Consider the following 15387-nt stretch of genomic DNA (forward strand, 5'->3'; position numbering starts at 1 on the left):
ACCTCCAGGGATGGTGCCTCAACCACTTCCCTGGGCAGCCTGTTACGATGCTTGATAACCCTTACAGTGTAAAGATTTTTCCTAATATCTAATCTAAACCTTCCCTGGCACAACTTGAGGCTGTTTCCTCTTGTCCCATCTCCTGTTACTTGGGAGAAGAGACCGACCCCCACCTGGCTACACCCTCCTTTCAGGTAGCTGCAGAGAGCGATAAGGTCTCCCCTCAGCCTCCTTTTCTCCAGGCTGAACACCCCCAGCTCCCTCACCTGCTCCTCATAAGGCTTGTCCTCCAGACCCCTCACCAGCTTCGTTGCCCTTCTCTGGACACGCTCCAGCACTTGGGTGTACAAAGGTTTGCCATGGTATTAACTTTCTTCTACTCCACCACACACAAAAACTTGTAAAGAAAGCCGAAAGAAGGAAACCAGGGCATGACTGACGCTGATGGGTATGCCTGTGAGCAAGGCCTCTGGCCACTGCCTTACCTGGCAGCACTCAGACAACTTCGCTTTGATATTGCACCCCTGAGACTAACAGATGTGCTCTGTGCAAGCTTAAACCACCACACTGTATGGCGTATGACAAGGTTGAACACTCAAGGGCTGCTTAGCTCGCTTCTGAGATATTTTTAAATTGGTACATTGATTTTTGCATTTTGGTGCTGGGTCTGTTTTTAAAAACCACCCCGATGTGGAACCCATTGAATAGATAAGCTGGAATCTGCAGTTGATAGAAGGAGTTAGTTGAAAGGACTGGGTTTTCTTCCTTTCATGACCAACCTCTTTCAGATAATGCAGTATCTTCTTAAAAGCTCTTTAAATAAATAACCAAATAAGATATTTTAAATGAAGGATTTCATAAACGGTCTTGAGAGAGGCTCGTTCTCCTTCCTTTCAATTAACCCCAGAGAGTTCACTGCAAAAGTCACCTGTTTTGATGTAAATTGCCTGCAGAACAAGGCACACATGGGCAAGCTCAAGCTCAGTGGCTTCTCTCACGTGCGCATGTGCAAGCCTGCATGTGTTGCACAGGGGGTCCGCAGGCAACAGACTGTTCTGACAGTATATAAGCACAGGTTTTGGTCACAGGACTTTTTAGTTGTTGATTCCTACGTGACATCATCCATGGTTTTGGGAACTAGTTTAATGGCTTACTTATTTAAGGGACTTCAGTAAAGAAGACTCCAGTAAAGAACTCGCAATGGCAACATTAATTCAGATAATTTACTGCCTTTTTCTGCAGAACAAATGGACTCAATGCATTTTTATTTTAGCTCAAGCTCTTTTTAAAGTCTGATCAAATAGTTTGGGAATGTTGAGTTCCACATATGAAATGTTGGTTGTGGCCAATTAGGAATACATAATGCTGTTTCTGTTCTTGTTTTGGGTGAACTCCTTATTAAGCCAAGGATAAGCTTGTAGGTCTCTGAATGTCTTGGTGCCGGCGCATATTAATTTGTAGTTTTCTCACATCACCACGACCATGGAAACATAGACTAAGTCTTGCCTATAAAATTCTTTCACCAGCACTGTTATGTGAAGAAGAGCTCTACTGGAGATGAAGCTCCAAGGTCCTAACGTTAACTTGGCTTCTTTTCCTTCTCCAAACCAGGGTAAGTTCTTCTGCTAAGAGCATTATTTATAGCTGTGTCTATGCAAGGGCTAGTTGCTGCACTCCACAGTGTGCCATATATTCAGGTATGCTGTGCTCAGAAATGAGCAGTAACAAAAGCCGTTGGAAGGGATAAAATAAATAATGCACAGAGTGCCTGAAGGCACCTTTGAGAACCTCTCCAGGTTTGGAAATCGTGAGCCACAAGTTGAATGCAAGCTATTATGTTTAAGATATATAGAAGACTAACACTCTGTGGCTCTGATCAGTTTATTTTTTTGATCAAGATGTGCTTTGGACCTTTTGCGGAGGTTGGAAATGTATTTCCTTGTCTTGGTTTTAAGCCTGCTGCTTGATAACCTTGATTGCTGCCTGTTTCCTCTGTGTTAAGGAAAAGGGAACCATCATCCCTTGTGTGTTTTCCCCATGTATTTCATGATTTAATACAATTTCATTGCATCTCCTGTGCTGTCTTGATGTCTCTTGTAGTTCTACTAACTCCTTCAGGAAAAGGAAATAAACAAGTAATCTCTGAATATATCTACAGATGAATGCAGTGGGAGAACATTTTCTTCTTTAAATAAATTCTAATGTTTCCAGGGCAATGTGTTGACACTTTTCGCAGCGATCCAAACGTCTCTTTTCTGAGTGGTAATGGCTACTTTAGAGCCTAATACTGGTACAGTTGGGGTAATTTTTCCCTGGCACACTGCTTTTAATGTACCAATGCCAACTGTAACATGACAAAGCTACATTATCAAAACCCTTGTGCCTATACTAGTCTCTAGAAAAAGAATCAGGTGTAATTCCATGATAAAGTATGGCTTTCTTTGCTTACTTTTAATTGCCAAAACACCACAACTCTGATTATCCATTTTGACTCAGCTGTTACAAGCTGCGACTTGCCTCCTTGGGTAAGCATACAATATGCTGTTCACAAATGCTTGAATGTGCCATGTCTTCTTTGATTCGGCTGTATTATTATTACTAGAACTATGAGAACACTTATAGAGTACCATGCCTATTCCTTTTTTTCTTTGATTCTTTTTTCCCTGACGTTTTTTTTGTGAGTTTTCTGTCAACGGTTTAATAAATACATTCAAGAAGTTCACGATCTTCACTAAGTAACTCTTGGTCTGCAGATTGTTGCAACTTGTGAGCAAAGGTAGGATTTAGAACATGCGTTGTGTTAATTATGCAAACTACCCAATCAAGCTACAACTTGGCACATAATTTAGGACTGGCTCAAGCACAATAGATTACTAATTATATAATTTGTGGTGCTAGCTGAATTGTTCAATGAAGCTGTTAACTATAAAGGAGACATAGAGTTTAAATTCTCTCCTGACAAAGAAGTATGTACCTGAGAGAAATGCTGTCTTTAGACTAGGAATATTTGAATGTTCTTAAAAAGCAACCTCGTAGCGCATGGCTGTATTGCTGAACCATGATTCCCTTCAAAGGTAAATGCATAATTTTGGTGGGGGGGGGGGGTGGGGAATATCAGTTTGTGGTTATCAACAAAATTAAATTCCTTTCTCTCCAGCCTTCCTCCACCTTGCTTGTTCTGTTGCCATTTTTCTCAAGAGTTTGAGCCCTAAATATAGAGCAATTAGGATGAATATAGAAAGGAACTGCTTGTATGTAGTTCTGCACAGACAAAAGGGGTGACCGGTCTGAGGAGCTGACTGAAATAGTCAACTTGGTCGTTGAAGTTAAGGGTTGCGCACTTCACTGCTGGCAGGCTAATCTGTGCGTGCCACTTACCCTGTATGTGCAAGAATTTACTGGGCTTTGTTGCAAAAGTTATTGAAATGACATTGCAACTAGCCAATTAATTCTATTTAAATGCTTGTTAATGGCCAGAGAACAAGCGTAGCGCAAAATAAAGCTAAATCTTCAAATGCTGTTTTGCCAATAATTAGACCCAGGGCTCGTAAGCAATGACCGGCTATTACAGTTTGCGTGAAAACCCTGACATTTTTCCCCTGACAAAGGCACTATTGAATGTGATGTTGTCATGATGGAGCTGCAGTTGCATTCGTTGACAGTGTGCCCGAGGGTAAGAGACTGGCACATATACAAGGTGTAGAAAATACTTAATTTACTTGTTAAATCAGCTCCCTGTGCCGTTTCACAGCAGCAAAAGTCTTTGCCAGTTGCGACTGTAGATCCTGCTAAAGCTTCACGGAGACGGTTTCTTTTTGCTCCTGTTTTTGCGGGGTGGATATTAGTCCTTTGCGCGTTTCAGAAAGTTTGGATAGAGATTCCTGGGAATGAGCAGGAAGGAGCCGCTCTCTCCTGGGCTGCCGGGGCGAGCGTAGCTGAGCGGAGCCACGCAGGAGAGAGCAGCGTGCTCCCCTTCTCTTAGGTGTGCAAACGACCCAGCGCTGCTTTGCCTGCGTACGTCCAATACCAGCCCTGGAAGAATTAAGTAAAGCCTTTGAAGGGAGGTGTGTGCCCAGGCTTTCTGGTTCAACATGGTACAGTAGGAGCTGGCCTCTTTAAAAAGAGGGGTGACCTGCTTTCCTGGCTGCCTCGTTTGCTTTGCGCCTATGGCCAGTAAAGACAAGCTTTGCTTAAAATGTGAAACCATCCGAAAGTGGAGACGCGTTCGTCTTCAGAGGTGATGCAGAGAGCTGACAAGTTAGTATTAGTACCTGTGTGTATGCATACAAACAGCAACAAATATCAGCCAAAAAAAGGAGAAAAGAGGCCTAGATGTGGTTGTGGTTGAGGGATTATTAGTTAAAGACTCTAACGGTTGGCTTGGAGATCCCGTGTGCTACCAACTTTCTGTGTTTGTGGGCAAGTCATGTACTTTCCATGTAACAAGTTTCTTATTTGTAGAGAAAGATTTTCCTTCCTTTTCTGTTCTTTTTCTTACCATGTGTTTACACATTGCTTGCATGTTGTGGTTTCTTAGGGTCAATACATTTTATGTCAACACAGACATAACACAGGTTTAATGATATGTACAATCTAATTGCCTAGACTGTGAAAAGCTTTCAGGAAAATATGTTGCGAACCTAACAGCAAAATTGAAGACCTGTAAGTTCTCAAATTACCCATCATTTCTAGTTCTTTTTTGCTTTACGTTTATGTCACCACTTAATTAGTAAACTTACAGTAATGTAACCCAAAAGATGGACAAGAATACTCGTCTTATCCTTGGTAGTTACAAGCAAAAAATAATTTGAGCAGGTCAGTCAGTAATGCATTTGTCTTCCGACATCTGAAGCCAAACCCTCTGAAATGGATTACATGACAAATTTGCTCAGACATTGGTGGCAGACTTGGAACCACTGGAATGGGACCCTCATTTCTAAGACCTCTGCACTCTGGGGACCTTGTTCCAGTACGGACAGGCAAAGTTGGAAGCAGGATGCCTTTTTTTTCATCTCTAGAACCAGCTGATCTGGAAGGAAATTTGCTTCAAAAGCAAAAATTTATGGAGATGAAAACTTTTTCCCTCTGAGTGCGTTAGCTGGTTAACAAGTCATTGTTTCAAATCTGCTCAGGAATAACGATTCACTTGGCTTACCTCAGTGTAAAGATAGGACCTGTCTTTTAAGTTCAAATTTAGCTGTGGGTCCAAGCTACCCTGAATAGTGTTTGGAGTCACCATTCTTCTGTAACTTCATCCATGGCCTGTGCTTCAGCAGAGTAACACATCAACACTGTGGCCTCATCTGCTTAGTACCAGTTAAATAATCATGAACTCTATGGAAATGATTGTTATGATTTTATTTTTTTTTTAATTTAGAAGCGATCTGATTGGAGGAAAAGAAAATACAGGGAGTAGCATCACCCAAAAGCGCTGTGCTGTCCCTGTGCTTGATCATTTACTAACAAGTATTACATTTCTAGTGATGGTGGCATAGATCCAGTTGCAGAGGTTGGGAAAGGATTTACAAAGAAATGTTTGGTTTTGTTAAAAACCAAAAGGTTAGATTTCTGTTTAAGCCATTCTTCTAGGAAAATTTAAGTATAACTAAAACTTTTAAGTGCTTTCCTTTGACTTTCAGTTTGTTAACACCATCGTGTCAGAGAAAGTCTTGCAGCTGTCAGTGTTTCTGAAAATGCTGTAAAACAAAAAGAAAACATTTGAAAATACTAAGATACCTTTTTTCTTGATTAAAATGAATATTTATTTCAATTGAAATCTGCTTAACTTTAATATAATTTAATTAAACTTCATTAATTCAAGTAGTTACAATTTTGATTACACAAATTAGTATTTTGCCCAGATTGTTGGATGACTGAAAGACAAACATCTCATTGCAAGGAGGTAATAACTCAATCATCTAAGGGTGTTGAAATAGTTCTGCAAGTACATGCATAGGCGCTAGGTGAGACCTAGCAGTAGTGTATTGTGCTGACGGAGAGATTGCAGGTGCCTTGCTTTTGTAAAATGCCTCATTATCCAGCTCTTCTCTTGGGCATCTCTGCCCATGCTGGAAGTATATTCTGCAACATGAGAGTAGTTTGCTGCTCCTGCTCCATTCCCTCTGAACAGAGCTGCTCTTCTGTATAGGAGGTGATGGGATGGCTACGGATGAGAGGGAAGAGGAGAAAAAGGAGACACAGGCTATGTGTGCAACGATGATAAATGAGATGCAAAGTGTGCTTTAGAAGAAGGGAGAGGGCGTGTTAAGGAAAAGAAGAATTGGACGTGTCCCAAGGGGAGAAGGAGGAGGCAGGGAGGGGACAACCATGTCCTGTGGAGAGCCCCAGATGTCCAAGGTAGCCACCTTGCACAGTACAGCGGCCGATTTACCCCTCTGCAGCTGTGGGGTCATTTCAGGAACAGTTCTGGTAGGGTCCAGAGGAAGTTACAGCCAGCTGTGCTCTGTCGGGAGGGAGAGGAACATCACGACGTGATGTAAGGACCCCGAGGATGAGAGCGGTAACCAGCAAACATGGGAGATTCCTCAGGGCTCCTGTTGTTGACAGGTCTACCTAAGGCCCTAGGGAATATGCTGTTATTCGAGGAAGCTTTAATGTTTTTAGCAGTTGTCTTCCAAGGAACCTGGAATGTTTTATTTTTCTGCATGGTAATTGCAGGTTTCCTGGGATGCCATGAACACATCAGATACACTTGATATGATGCTTAAGATTTGATTTGATCTCTTTCTTTTTTTACACCAGTGCGATCTCTTGCTTAATTGCAAATATTCCTGTTTCCTGTAACAATTAGGAGATTTTTAGTGTAGCTTTTGTGTAATTTTGTACAAGTGCCTATAGCCAGACTGCTAAATCTGCTCCATTTCCTCTAAGAGAGGTTTCTTGTTTTGGAGAAAGGAACTGCTTTTATTTTCAACAGAGTTGAGAAAGGTGGTGGAAGATACATGTCGACATGTATATATCCCATATACACGTAATTCTGTGTAAAATGTGTGCTTGTGTCTATATGATAATAGAACATGTGTATATAGGTGCATACATAGACTGTAGGTTTAATTTCTGCTCTCATTCATATGCTTTTGTGGTGGATAGTGTGTGTTTGTAGTAGATACAGATAAAGCATTGGCCCAGTCTGTACTTTGCGTTGTTGTCAAACTGGTGTTTTCTATGCAACTCTAGCAAATGTTCAAGACTAGCTCTGAAATTCAGGGAAATGCATTACAGTAGATTGCTCTTAGTGCTATCATTTTTAGGTCCCAAACAAATCTCAGCAGCATGTTCCTGAACATCATGAAATATATTTTTTTTTTTTTTTTTTTAATGAAAGGGGGACTGAGTACTGGCACAGGTTGCCCAGAGAGGCTGTGGTGTTTCCATCCTTGGAGATATTCAAAAGCTGTCTGGACATGGTCCTGGGCAACCAGCTCTAGGTGGCCCTGCTTGAGCAGGGGGATTGGACCAGGTGACCGCCAGAGGTCCCTTCCAACCTCAGACAGTCTGTGGTTCTGTGATTTTGCTACAAATCAGAGCTGTTTTGTGCCTGTTCGTGTTTAGCAAGACTTAAAGAACTTCCCCTACTTTTTAGGCACATCTGTCATTCCCATAAAAAGCAGTAACTAAAGGAATGAAAATAGTTTTCTAGGAAGAGATGAACCCTCAAGATACTTCAGTGTGTTAATATATCTTCTGTGCTGTTGCTGCCTGGATTTGATTTGCTTGGGACTAATGGCAGGCCTTCCAACATGAGGATTATTCATGTGGAAGTTGCTGTTGCTTTCCATCTAGCAGAGCTGTGCCGGGCAATTCCTAGGGCTTGGTGTAAACTTCTTTCTACTAATTTCTTAATTATCTTAGCAAGGCATGCCCCGTATTTGATCTAGCTCAGCCATCCACTCGGATGACTCACAAAGTTGAATTTGCTGAATTGGAAAAGAATGCGAAGCACCCAGACGACATTGGCACTGCACAGCGTGGGGGAAGAGCTCCAGTACGACAGGAAACCAATCCATCTGGTGCTTTTCATCTTGGTCTGCAAATAATCTGCATGGTCTCATTGCCCGTGCCTGTTCCTATGAACCTGTGAGCCTCAAATCCGTATCCCAACTGTGTCAGTGCAATTTTACCCCTTTGAGTTCCGTATATAAATTTACGAGTTGCAAAGCAACTGGGAATGGCGCAGTGCAGAGGAATTGTCTAGATGTGCTAAAAGCACTAGCTCCCTCCTCGTCCCAGCACCAGGAGGAAGCTAGGGATTTCTGCAGTAGGGACCAGGAGGACTCGGGGGCCATCCTATGCACTGGAAGCCAGGTCTCTTGTGGGAGCACTGGCAGCAGTTTGTGCCTCTCCTGGGGTTGTCACCCTTGTTTTCTTCTCACCCCTCTGCTCTGCTGCCTTCCCTCCAGCTTGGGAACCCCGCAGCCCTGGGGCTCGCGCAGCTCAGTACACGTATGAGTTAGGGCAGATCCCTCTTTCCACACACGTGCGTTGCACCTTGAGGTGTAAATCAGGATGAGCCGTGCAGTCCCATGGCAGGTTGAGCCAAATCTCCACTTTCCTCAGATGTGAAAAAAGAGGGGGGTTCATGTTATCTGCTGTCTTTCATGTGGAGCAAGTTGATTTTCATGGTTCAAAACAATGTAGGGCTATACATTTCTTACCTCGCTTTACAAACTTGGGGTGCCTGCTGTCTCCTGCGTATGGCTTTGCGGCCCACGGCTGATTCGTAAGACGTAAGAAAGTGATAGCAGACATGATGGCAACAAAACACTCTACCCTCTGGTTAGGGCAATGGGAACACAACTTTCCTGAGTGGCAGAGCCCAGGTGAAAATGTGCGACTAATAACAAAAAGAGCAGTTTTGCAAAGCAGTACCATTTTGCTTAGTGCTAAGGACACCATTTCGTTCCTGCTCTCTCGGCCTCCAAAAAATATGGGATCCAGGAAAGGCAGTCGCTTCTCTTCCCCCACAATGTTAGATTGTACTTGGATTTTAAAATGGCTGAGAAACACCGCTTTTAAGTATTCAGCCTGCTAGCAGGGACTGATCCTGGGGGAAATAGCTGATGTGAAGCATAAACAAGTTTGAAAACTAAAAAACTTAGCTAAGCGCTGACTGTGACCAGCTGATATATGTAAGCGAGCATTACTGTTTGGTGTTTTTTAAATAGTGTTTAATTAAAACAGGCTTGCTACCGCTCTTGACTGTGGCTGCAGCGAAGCCCAAGACAGGTGGCTGGCTGTTATTGGGGAGCCGTTCCCTGCTACCATTAGAGGTGCTGCTTTCAGCAGCGCTTGTCAAAACCCGGTCGCCTCTGGGTGGTATCTGATCAGCTTGTGTTTTGAATGAGAGCACAAATCTTCTGGCAGGTGCGTGGTTGGATTTACAGGGCTGGGGACCACAGGGAGAGCTGGGGCTGGAAAGGGCTCCTTCCCTCGGGTCAGCACCGGGGCTGCTCTGCAGCTGAAAAAATGCAAGGGTAAATCCAAGTCAGATAGATAGTACTGCGAGGGATTCTGATTTCCAGGCTGTTTCTTTTTCCACCAAACCCCCAAATATTTCTGTTTGGAGCGCTTTCAAGAGAAAGGGGGGAAGAGGTTTGTGAGTGTGTCCTCGTTGCTGAATGGTGGAGCAGTTAAGGAACTTGTCCAGGTCTCCTGTTGCTGCTTCGCCCAAGGAGGAGGCCGTCGGGAAGCCCTCAGCCTCTCCTCTTGAAGTTGTTGCACTTTGGATAAACAATTAACATTTACTAGAAGAGGGACTGGTGCTCAGGAAGTCTCATCTCTCAAAAGCAGACCCGCCAGGCTACTGATTCATGCACACACGTGTGCGTTCTCTCAATGAATAGTTAATGTTTTATTAAGAGTGGAGCGGATCCAAGGGGATGATTCAAATCTCCTCCTTGGATCCAATACTTGGCTTTCAACTAATATGCTTTTTGTTCCATCAAAAATGTCATTGCTTTTACACAACTCCTTCTTCTTCTCCCCATTTAAATGCCCTTCTTTGTTTCAGTTGATTTTTGTTTTGTTACTTGCCCAGACCCTGCCCCTCTCCTTTGCTCCTTGACCCTGAGAGTAGGAGATCTGTGGCTCCATTATATTTGAGATTAGCTGAATTTGGTGGAAGGGCTGAAGGTAGGTTTTCTTTTGAACTGAGCTGGGGAGGACTACGATGTTCCCATCTCCGTGCTGTCTTCCCAAACACTGAGAGCAAACTGACTCTCGCCTGCCCCATGTGCCCTTGGCGAGTCTGTGGACGCTTGGTGCTTCCCAGCCACCTGCTTTGGAAACTGTCAGAAGTTGAACCTTCAACAGGCCAATTTTCGCCACTGCCCATTGCCATCTTCTGTCCCTCTCAGGGCGATTTCAAAGCTGGGGATGGCAGCTCCCCAGAGGGAAACACAAATTACAAGTGGTAACCGGCACTCACGGGCTGCGGGGTCACCCCATGTTGCATTGCGAAGGGAGAAACCCTGTGAGAAATCCCGAGCTGAGGACCTACAAATAACCTTGACCCTGTGGAACATAACCCCAGCCTAAATCTGAACCTCACCTGAACTCCACAGGCAAGCTGTTAGGGATTTCCAACTGCTTTTCACGGCTGTGAGCTGTAACTCAGGCTGCAAGGTTTCAACCCAGGGTTTTGTGCTGAGGCTGTAGATAGATTTCTCTGCCCACATGGTGGTATTAATATGCTTGCTGTTGCATAACCTATCCTGATCTCTGGGGGTAGATGCGGATGGAGAAAGTGGAAGTAGGGCTGAAACAGCTGAAGGAGATGAGGCTGTCTTCTCTGCACTGGCTGTTGGCCTGAATGATTGGATCAATCACAATGTGGAGAAGAATTAATGGTCACCTCGTGGCTGACAGTAAGATCAGCGGCTAAGTGGCATTTACAGGACTAGTCACTAATTGAAATTCAGATGTAACCATAAGCATCATTTGTTAAGCCTCTGCTTTCCTTCATTCCCTCTTTCTTTTGTCCAACATGTCCCTTCTAGCCAGCCTCTCCATCCCTGAAAACATCACTTGTCTGCTTTACCTCCAAGTGGTGATAAGAGAGCTGCGTAAAACAATTGTAAAGACACTGGCTCCCTGTCTAACCAAGCCCCATCTGTTGCAAACCGCAGTGATCGCATTGATATCCCAGCGCTATTAAACCATTCCATATGGGAAGCTTTGCCATGTACATAACCTTGCCCACAACAAAGCCTAGTGAAGGAGCTGTGATGTTAGGAAAAAACAATACAAATCAAGACAACGGTTAACATATTGGAAGAACATGTAAGCAGTCTGCCCGTTGTAAATTGTAAATTCCAATTGCCCACCATGCGGCCGGGAAGAGGAATGTGAGTCATGCCAGCACCAACGCTCATATCTCAGACCATTTGCACCAACTGCTTTTACCATCTTGATAAAAGGGTGTTTCATGTTATTTGCTGTTCGTTGTGTGGAACAGGCTAATTTTTGTGATTCAAAACAATGTAGGGCTATACATTTCTCACCTAGCTTTACAAACTTGGGCTGCCTGCTGCGTCCTGTGTATGGCTTTGCAGATTGACCTCAAGTCTAGACTTCTCTTTTTTTTTTTTAAGAGTACAATCATCATGTCCTTAAAGTGCTTCCTCTGTTTTGTTGTTGTGTCTATTCCCCCCACACACAATGTGAGCTCTACTTCTTGGCTCTCTGAATAAACTCCCTCTTACAGGAAAATCTGTAACACACCCTACTCTACTATTGCATACCGCTTTCTTTTATCCCAAGTAGTATTTGAGCTAACTTGGGTGATGCAAAATAAATTCAGGTTAGGCTATCCAAGCCATTTTAGGCTAAGTTTTGCCCTGGTAGGGAGAAAAAATGAATGATGTAATTACATTGAGATTTAGTGCTTGGTTAAAGGGTAGGATCTCACAGGAAATGCAGGAAAAGTCATTCCGCTTTTGAAAACTGTAGCCAATGTTCCCTCCAAAACTTGCCGCTTGCCATTTGCCTTCTGTTTTGCCAATGCTTTTATTAGTTACTTTGTAAAGGTGCCAAGAACACCAAAGAACCCGGGAGTTTTTATTAAAATTGTGGTCTAAGTTTAAGTGTTTCCTAGGTATGATGGTTGTGCAGAGACTATTCTGTAAGAAAAGCTGAGCAATGCCACCTCAGAGTCTACTTTGGGATGGGGAAATTACAGCCCAGTAGCCCCCACCTAAGTAAAGAGACATTTGAGCTGCACCACCCTTGTTAGAGAGGTGATGGTCACTCTGAAGAAGCATGGAGAAAGCAACCAAACTGAAACAAGCTCTGATGATTGTCCCGTGTAAACCCATGCTGTGCTGCCTTGTTGGCCTTTGTTTGGTCTGTGCAAAACACAGCCCACCTGTGGTTTTTGCACATCTGGTGCTTACCACTGCTTGGCTTATACTTGGAAGTGTGTTGGGAGTGGAGACGCACAGCCTGTCTCCCACCGCTAGCCTCACAGCAAGCCTCTGTGTGCAACACGGCCAGGAGTATAGACGTTGGGTTGAAACCCAGGTCCCTTTCGAGTGGTGGGGTTGGGCCATTGAGCTTCCACCCCGGCTTAACTCATGAAACATCTCTGCCTCCTCCAGAGCCCTGCTGCCTGTTTTGTGTCTTTACGGAAGTCTTGTCCTCTCTTTTCCTAATAATATTGTCTCCTTGCGGAGCTTACCGGATCCAGGCAAACTGAAATGATTATGCCACCAGCAGGGTATAAAATTTCCATTTTTCATTAGAGGCTTAGAACATTTTTTTTTTTTTTTTTAAAAAAAACAAAAACCAAACAACCACCCAGTGGGGGAAACGTTCTGGGAAATTGGCGTTTTTCATGCGCAGGCCAAACACAAGCCTTCACTTTCAATTATTGAAATGCAATTAGAAAGTTACAGCTGTGGCTCATTCAGGCTCTCCTCTGATGCTCTGTGGGCCAGGGGGTTGGAAAGCAGGCCGCTCTACACCAACTTGCAGGACTACGGTGGATGTGTAACTTGCAGCTGCTTTCAGGGTGCTTCCTAGTCTTTTCTTAGCTTATAGACTTTTCAAGTGGCAGATATTTTAGGATTTTTCTGCAGAAAGTTGAAAGAAATATCCTTCGTGTTCTTTCCACTCTTAAGTTTGAGGGTTTTTTTCTGTTTTTCCAGACCTGAGGAACTCTTGGCGTTTTCTTTCCTGCTGTAACTGTCACACTTTAACTATTTTTTTTTTTTTTTTAAATCTTTGTTAATGACCACATTTTTATGAGCCTGTGGGACACGTTCCATGAGTACTTTCCTTTTCCTTCTGCACATGTGGTAATTTGGTTTTTAAAGATTATCCTCAGCATGCCAAGGCACTCTGAAGAGGATTTTTCCCGTGTTTCATGACAGCAGTGAACAGGCAAATCAAAAGCCTGGGTCTGAAGCAAATCAGACACCTCTTAGAGGAAAAGATTCTCACTTAATAGATTTTCTTCTCTGAGGAATGGAAACAGCACAGACGTTTCATCAACTGTGTTTTCCCTGACAGATGAAGGAAATTCTGGTCACTGCTGCCGTTCTTATTCCACATGGATGTACTTCTGCAGAGAGCAGGGGTAGTTTGGAGGTCTGTCCGTGCCCCACACCGACTGCGGTATGAACGGCTCTCGTAGAGCTGAAGGACAGGGACAGACACCACTGCCTGAGTGCTTGTCCTCCAACTCAGAGATGCTGCAGAGCAGATGGGAGACCACTGTGGTAAATCCTGTCCTTCTTCCCTCAATGCAGTTAATGAAAAGCAACTTTCCACTCTTTTCCAAAAACATTTTCCTCTGGTGGTTTTGGTTTTGTATATTTCTTTTTTCCCTCCAATACCTAAAAGAGACACCTAGAACAATTGGAGGCACCATGGATTTCACAGCCACCAACACGTCTACAGGGCTACAAAGCTGGTGAGGGGTCTGGAGGACAAACCTTATGAAGAACGACTGAGGGAGCTGGGGTTGTTTAGCCTGGAGAAGAGGAGGCTGAGGGGAGACCTTATCACCCTCTACAACTACCTGAAAGGAGGTTGTAGAGAGATGGGGGCTGACCTCTTCTGCCTGGTGACAAGTGATAGGACGAGGGGAAACGGGTTCAAGTTACGTCAGGGGAGGTTTAGATTAGATATTAGGAAACATTTTTTCACTGAAAGGGTTATGAAACATTGGAATAGGCTGCCCAGGGAGGTGGTGGATTCACCATCCCTGGAGGTGTTTAAAAAAAAGGGTAGATGGGGCACTTAGGGACATGGTTTAGAAGTGGCTCTTGTCAGGGTAGGCTAAAGGTTGGACTTGATGATCTTGAAGGTCCCTTCCAACCTCAACAATTCTATGATTCTATGATTCTATGTCAGCAATTCTTGCCCATGTACCTACTTCTGCCTGAATGCAATCTGCTAAGCTGGAGATATTTCCTCATCTCAACAGACAGTGAAGAGCAGGGAGCAGAGCCTCTGGCTGTGGTTCAACCAAGAGAAGGCTGAAGTTCCACCGGTTGGAGGAGAGGAAGGACGACAGGGTTGCTGCTGATCCTCTCTCTCCTTCCATGGGAAGGTATCTTCTCCTCTTCTGTTGAAGTAACATTGGCCAGTGGTCCCGTTTCAGCAGCTCCAGGAGCAAGTCCAGAGCGTAGGACCTCTTCCTTCAACTGCAGCCAGGGTGACTACAATGTAAGCTGGAAAAGACCAAAGGAGAATATTTGTTTATTTAAAACAGGTTGTTATACACATCAAACAGGTCTTCCCATATTTAGAGAGAGGAGGGCAAAAAATTAACCCAGAAAGATGGTTATAACAATTGCTAACCAGATAAAGAGTGTGTGGGAAGCTATAATTCTGGCTGGCAGATCAGCCAAAAAGCAGCCTGTTGCTGCCTGGGGTTTTTTTTTGAGAGACACTCAGAGGGACTATTTTAAATGGGATTTTGGCAATACTAATGATAAAATGTCAGGAATATTTAATCTCAACTCAAATTACCTCTTGTTGACACTGACCTAGCACTCCGTGAAGAAGATAGTGAAAGATAGTGGTTAAAGGACGATGAAATAAACAGATGGAAAAAATAACACTATGCAGTGTAAAGCAGATAGAGTTTCAAGTGCGCCCTTTAAAAATGAAAACAAAAAAACCCCTTCCATTAAAAAAGAGCAAGAATACTTTGTTGTGTTTTTAATAAGAGCCACAATAGTTTCTAAAATGATGTTTCAATTAGCTATGACTTATTTTCTGCTGTTACGCACTTTCCTTTTCCACGATTGTTGTGCTATATCCTATAATTGCATTCTAATGATATTTCGGCCCGGGTTTTGAGTCTGCGGTTCTGCTGCAGCTTCCCACCCGTGGTGAGAATGACACTGCGAGGCCACG

At 43.7% G+C, this 15387-nt stretch overlaps 1 protein-coding gene across 2 annotated transcripts in view; it reads left to right on the plus strand.

Moving 5' to 3' along the window:
- The first annotated feature begins 2968 nt into the window (after positions 1 to 2968).
- The window catches only part of LNX1 (ligand of numb-protein X 1), a 116729-nt gene continuing 104310 nt past the window's right edge, over positions 2969 to 15387 (plus strand). For both annotated transcript variants that reach the window (XM_054203192.1, XM_054203194.1), the window contains exon 1: positions 2969 to 3074. The gene's annotated coding sequence lies outside the window, so the exon portion shown is untranslated. The remainder of the gene's footprint in view (positions 3075 to 15387) is intronic.

This window comes from Rissa tridactyla, chromosome 5 (assembly GCF_028500815.1).
Source record: "Rissa tridactyla isolate bRisTri1 chromosome 5, bRisTri1.patW.cur.20221130, whole genome shotgun sequence".
Classification (NCBI taxonomy): domain Eukaryota; kingdom Metazoa; phylum Chordata; class Aves; order Charadriiformes; family Laridae; genus Rissa; species Rissa tridactyla.